Source organism: Palaemon carinicauda, chromosome 28 (genome assembly GCF_036898095.1).
Source record: "Palaemon carinicauda isolate YSFRI2023 chromosome 28, ASM3689809v2, whole genome shotgun sequence".
NCBI lineage: Eukaryota > Metazoa > Arthropoda > Malacostraca > Decapoda > Palaemonidae > Palaemon > Palaemon carinicauda.
Window position 1 is genome coordinate 91,636,743 of NC_090752.1, and position 7,500 is coordinate 91,644,242.

Sequence of the window (7,500 nt, forward strand, 5' to 3'; positions counted from 1 at the left end):
AACATTATTACGCAAACAACATGCTTCATTTTTTTTTTTGGGGGGGGGTCGCTGGTGGTAATAATAATAATAATAATAATAATAATAATAATAATAATAATAATAATAATAATAATAATAATAATAATAATGATCTCGATATTTTTTTATTAGTTCTAATTCAAATTCATTATCATTCAAGAGTTGTGGCCTTTCAAAGCATAACATTATTACGCAAACAACATGCTTCATTTTTTTTTTTTTTGGGGGGGGGGGGGTCGCTGGTGGTAATAATAATAATAATAATAATAATAATAATAATAATAATAATAATAATATAATGATCTCGATATTTTTTTATTAGTTCTAATTCAAATTCATTATCATTCAAGAGTTGTGGCCTTTCAAAGCATAACATTATTACGCAAACAACATGCTTCATTTTTTTTTTTTGGGGGGGGGGGTCGCTGGTGGTAATAAATAATAATAATAATAATAATAATAATAATAATAATAATAATAATAATAATAATAATGATCTCGATATTTTTTTATTAGTTCTAATTCAAATTCATTATCATTCAAGAGTTGTGGCCTTTCAAGCATAACATTATTACGCAAACAACATGCTTCATTTTTTTTTTTTTTTGGGGGGGGGGGGGGTCGCTGGTGGTAATAATAATAATAATAATAATAATAATAATAATAATAATAATAATAATAATAATAATAATAATAATGATCTCGATATTTTTTTATTAGTTCTAATTCAAATTCATTATCATTCAAGAGTTGTGGCCCTTTCAAAGCATAACATTATTACGCAAACAACATGCTTCATTTTTTTTTTTTTGGGGGGGGGGTCGCTGGTGGTAATAATAATAATAATAATAATAATAATAATAATAATAATAATAATAATAATAATAATAATGATCTCGATATTTTTTTATTAGTTCTAATTCAAATTCATTATCATTCAAGAGTTGTGGCCTTTCAAAGCATAACATTATTACGCAAACAACATGCTTCATTTTTTTTTTTGGGGGGGGGGTCGCTGGTGGTAATAATAATAATAATAATAATAATAATAATAATAATAATAATAATAATAATAATAATAATAATAATAATGATCTCGATATTTTTTTATTAGTTCTAATTCAATTCATTATCATTCAGAGTTGTGGCCTTTCAAAGCATAACATTATTACGCAAACAACATGCTTCATTTTTTTTTTTTTTGGGGGGGGGGGGTCGCTGGTGGTAATAATAATAATAATAATAATAATAATAATAATAATAATAATAATAATAATAATAATAATAATAATGATCTCGATATTTTTTTATTAGTTCTAATTCAAATTCATTATCATTCAAGAGTTGTGGCCTTTCAAAGCATAACATTATTACGCAAACAACATGCTTCATTTTTTTTTTTTGGGGGGGGGGTCGCTGGTGGTAATAATAATAATAATAATAATAATAATAATAATAATAATAATAATAATAATAATAATAATAATGATCTCGATATTTTTTTATTAGTTCTAATTCAAATTCATTATCATTCAAGAGTTGTGGCCTTTCAAAGCATAACATTATTACGCAAACAACATGCTTCATTTTTTTTTTTTTGGGGGGGGGTCGCTGGTGGTAATAATAATAATAATAATAATAATAATAATGATCTCGATATTTTTTTATTAGTTCTAATTCAAATTCATTATCATTCAAGAGTTGTGGCCTTTCAAAGCATAACATTATTACGCAAACAACATGCTTCATTTTTGGGGGGGGGGGGGTCAGTCAACACGAACACGAAAATATTCAGTTATTATTTCATGGCGTACGTGGATATTTCACTTACAAAAGAACAACTCGCAACACTTCCTCCATCAATGCCTGAAAGCGAATGACGCAGCCGCTGCGCTCAGGGTAGTGGAAACAGCTCCATAGAAATGTATATACAACTAAACACAGTCTGTTTATGTAGGAACACCGCTCGTGTAGAGGCTGCGTTTCGCAGCTTCTGTTTATGTAGGAACACCGCTCGTGTAGAGGCTGCGTTTCGCAGCTTCTGTTTATGTAGGAACACCGCTCGTGTAGAGGCTGCGTTTCGCAGCTTCTATGAAGCGGCGGCTAGTGAAAACAGCTCCATAGGATTACATGTATCACCTAAACTCAGGCAGAGGCTGCGAAAAACAGAAGTAGCGTTTTGCAGCCTAGTGGAAACGTAGCCTAAGGGTGTGACAGGGTTCACTTCTTCGGAGAAAGGTGTCTCAGGTTTTCCTTATAAATTTGGGAAGGAGTGACTTTTTTTGAACAGTGAAAGAATAACTTTATCATATCAGGTTGACGTTTGGGCCCTATAATCTTTTAGCTAAAGCAAAAGAACCATTATTTGAAAAATTAATATTTATTTATAGTTTATACGGATGTTTGTATCTTAATCTTAAGGAAAATTGTCTTTCTTTTCAGACTGCTTTGGAGAGGCCAGTAAGCACAACAATGCTGGACAAATGTATAAGGTAGGTTAAATGATATTCTTCTCTTGTTTTATTTATTTATATTGATTAATTTTTCAGTAATATTTAAATTTGAGTGAGTTTTTGGAAAAGTCTAAGAATTTATAATCCTCAAGATCCGCTTCATCTACAAAGGAATTACTTTTTTCATGTTGGTGGTTAATACAGTACTAATGTACAGTATAGATCTACTGCAAATATTGATGTTTCTCTCAGTTAAACTTTAAAGAATTAGCTATATGTGTCCGTGGTGGCTTTAGCCGTGATGGTTACTTCCAGTTTTCTTAACTCCTCTTTTATCTAAAGTTTTTGAAGGTTTTTAGGCATAACCCCTAAATAGGTATATTGAAAAGGTATCCAACTTTCCCTATACTTAATTTTGCACCGACTCGCAGCTGTGCCCTTTTAGCTCGGAAAAGTTTCCTGCTATCTGATTGGTTAGAATTATCTTGTCCAACCAATCAGCGATCAGGAAACTTTTCCGAGCGAAAAGGGCACCCCTGCGAGTTGGTGCAAATCTGACTCACTAAAAAGAATTGACTATAGTTAGCTGTTTGTTTTTGCAAAGGCCTTTGGAGCATGTGATCTCCTCCTTACAATTTCCAATGTTGTACAGAAATACACACACACACACACACACACACACACACACACACACACACACACACATATATATATATATATATATATATATATATATATATATATATATATATATATATATATATAGTTTAATCGTTATTTCTCTATTGCTTTAACGCACTGGGTTCCTTTCCCTGTTTTAGCAGCCAGTTTTCCAGTTAGGGTTGTAGCTTGGCTAGGAATAATAATGGTAATAATATTGTTCTTATTCTTACTAGTCTATATACTAAATAGCCTTCATATGAAAAGTAGGAATATACAGCTTATGGGGCCAATCGCATTTGTACTCATGCACTTTTTTTTGTGGTGGCCGATGTAGTAACGTTCCTGACTGGTGATCGCCAGACTGGGGTTCCGGTCCCACTCAAACTTGTTAGATCCTTTGGTCGCTGCAACCTCACCTTCTTTATGAGCTAAGGATGGGGAAGGGATTGTATAGGGGAGGCTATAGGTCTATCTGCTGAGTCATCAGCAGCCATTGCCTGGCCCTCCTTTGTCCTAGCTTTGGTGGAGAGGGCGGTTGGGCGCTGATCATATGTATATATGGTCAGCCTCTAGGGCATTGTCCTGCTTGATAGGGCAATGCCACTGCCCCTTGTCTCTGCCATGCATGAGCGACCTTTAAACTTGTAAACTAACCATGTATACCCCGACGATGACCTCGGCATTTGTTACGCCAGTTTATGGGGTTAAGCACATCTACCTCCTTGGTATGATTTATGTTTTCGTGGGTATGTATTTTCCTTTCTAAACCTTTTCCTTTTGCAAATGACATTAAAGAACGAATGCTTAGAAAGGAAAATTGTGTCTGCCATCGATTTCCAAAGGTAAATAACAGGTACAGTTGAACACAGAAATTCCTGGTATACCTGCATCCAGCCTCACCCATACTGTTCGGCTAGTTCTTGTGTTTAGCCCTGCCTACCACTTCTGCAATCTCTCCCTACGTATGTTTGGTTACTCACCGCCAAGTGAGGGTGTGACAGGGTGCTTTTCCATGAAGTGAGGTGTGCCAGGAATTCCTGTGTCCAACTGTACATCGATAAATGGACTTAATTGTACCTACAGCATTCTTGGACTTGATCGTACCATCCAATTTTTGGACTTAATCGTACCTACAAATTCATGTACTTAATCTTACCTACAAATTATTGGACTTAATCTTACCTACAAATCCTTGGACTTATTCCTACGTAAAAATCCTTGGATTAATATTGCCTACAAATATCTGGACCGAATCGTACCTACAAATTCTTGTACTTAATTGTACCTACAAATCCTTGGAATTGATCGTGCCTACAAATTTTTGGACTTGATCGTGCCTACAAATTCTTTACTTAATCGTACCTACAAATTCTTGTACTTAATCGCACCTACAAATCCTTGGACTTATTCGTGCCTACAAATTTTTGGACTGAATCGTACTTACAAATCCTAGGACTTGATCGTGCCTACAAACTTTTGGTCTGAATCGTACCTTCAAATCCTTGGACTTAATCGTGCCTACAAATATTCTTTACAGAATTTTTATCCAGGTACTTTTATTTCATAAAAGTTATGTTTCTAAGATCATAACTAGCAGTTTTAATACATTATTTTGCAACCCCCGTAAACTAAGTTTTATTTTATTTTTTTTTAAATTCTAGTTGTTCGATTGTCATCCATTCCCTAATAGTGGCAAGAATTCATTTTAGAATTTCAGTAATGTCATCTATATCATAGTGATTATTTTCAATAGTGCTGCTGCGTACTTGTACTTTGGTGTAATTTATCGAAAATGTAACAGATTTATCCTTGGATCATGGCCAACATGACTACCAAATTTGGTCAAAATTGGCACTGTAGTTTGTCTAAAGATAAAATTTATCACAAACTTGCAAAGTATGTTTCAGTAATTTTAATCACAGATTGAATCAATTTTAATAATTCACACATAGAAGAATTTATGGTCACTTATGAATCCTATAGGTCATTGAAAAGTAAATCTTAATTCTACAGTAATGCTCTGATATTCAAAGCAAATATCCTTTTCATATAATATATATGGTTGTGGTGGCCTGGTGGTAGCGTCCTTGCCTGGTGATTGCCAGACTGTGGTCGAGAACCGCTCAAACTCGTGAGTTCCCTTGGTCGCTGCAACATCACTATCCTTGTGGGCTAAGCCTCCTGGCTAGTACAGGGGTAATGTGTTTGCCTAGTATTCGCATGGCAGCAGATCGATCCCCGCCCTGGACCGTGAGTTTAGGCTGTTTACTGGGGAGGCCACTGCTATTGCAGGATACCACAGTGGGGGTTTGGGCTTGCCCGGCTGACGTTCTGGTGAGCATCTATTCTGATGGAACTGGAACTGAAACCAGACACCTATAGGTCTATTTGCTGAGGCATCAGCAGCCACTGGTCCTAGCTTTGGTGGAGGGGGAGATTGGGCGCTGATCATACGTAATACGGTCTGTCTCTAGGGCATTGTCCTCCTTGATAGGGCAAGGTGACTGTCTTTGGCCTCTGCCATTCATAAGCGGCCTTTAAACTGTATATATTTCAAATTATGTATTTTCGTATACATTACAAATGTATTTTCATTCCCTATCTGAATGGGGATACCTTAACGTGGTGAAAGGGTTTGTGTATCGTCATGATCAGCAAAGCTGTACTAGTCGGGGCTGTCGATACTAGGTTGGTTTGCTATGAGCATTTAGATAAGTCTCCCACCGTCACCAATCCGCAGTGTCCAGCGTGGTGATGAAATGTAGCCAAACCCCAGGCATGAATGAGTACACATCTGGGGTCTTTGTCTTGCAGTGGACTAGAAACGGCTCCATTTGTTGTAGTTGTTGATGTATTTTGATAAAACGAGCTAAGGTAATCAGGATATCATATATTTATTGTAGATACATTATAATAAAGACTTGGTACATAAGATCAAGTGCTCCACCTCATAGGCGTAGTGGGTTCCATTAACTTCCCCTCTGATTAGTTCCGAATTGGAGTTGCGTGAAGAACATTTTAGAAATAGGCAAAAAAAAAAAAAATTAAGAATTATACAAGTAAAGGAATAAGATCTATATCATGAGGAGTCAGATAGAGAAGTCAGACGCAAAAGTTGAGGGCCAAACTTAACATTGGTCTGAACATCATGAAACTATTTAGTGAACTATCCTTTTAACTATGTTAATTCTTAACAAGTGGAGTTGAATAACGTACTTGTGATCTTTCTGGTCACTTTAAGAGTTCCAATGATCAATTTATATCACACAATTGTGATCTTTCATCATTGAAACAACTTCAAATTATTAATTTAAATAGTTCAGTATTTATACATTTGGCAAACAGAAGTGCCGCTAATTGCCCCTTTGCTTTTAAATAGTAACTACTTTACGGTAGTTATATCTGCCTGCCGCTAATGTCTTTGTGAAGTTTTTTCACATAGTTACTCAGTCTTCATCAACCTTGTGCGGGAGTGACGAGGAGCAGCTCTCTTTCCCTCTCTCATTATTTAAGGATTATACACTCACGCTGGATTTATGATTCTGTCCTGGATTACTACCGTGTTTAGTGCTGGATTAATTACTATGGAATTTTCCTCTATCATGGACATAATTACACACTAATTCATCGAGGATGGGATCCGGACGCTGCTTAGCGATGATCGCCTATTGAATGATTTTTTCCACACGCCAGAACTGTTATCGCAAGAGGGTAAGCATAAGGGGCTTTAATGCTTGTTCTTACGTCACATATTCTATATGCCAGTGTTTTGAAAATAATTTCAAGTATTTTAATTGATTCAATTCTTGCCAGATTGAACCTATGATTTCAATGCAGTCTATAGATTTATTTCTTAGGTATTTGACTACTCGTTGAATTTGCTATTTGTTTTACTGATAATTTGAGAGCTTTTATGACTTAGTGTTGATTTAAGCAAATATTTACGGTTTTTTTAGTGATTAGTTAATTGCTGTTTTCGGTGATTCCTTGATTTCAAGATTTTATTGATTTATATGAAAATTGTAGATTTTAATCATGCGATTGCAGTTATTGATTTTGATTCTTGTTGAATTTTTGTTGATTTATTTTAGTTACTTTTTTGTTAGTGTTGTATCTTTTGTTCTGATTTTTCCCGTGGTTGTGAACTTTAATCTCTCGTACATAAGTCCATTTCGAAGACTCGTTTACGTCATTCCACCATCAGCTGCTACAGTGAAATTTATCTCATTTTAAATTATATGTATTCATAAATGTCTAACCATTTGATAAATTTATTAATTATTTAAAATGCGCTTTTTCCATCTCTACCTTTTCACTTAAAAATGCGAAGTTTAATGATATGATCCTGGTCATTTCATATTGG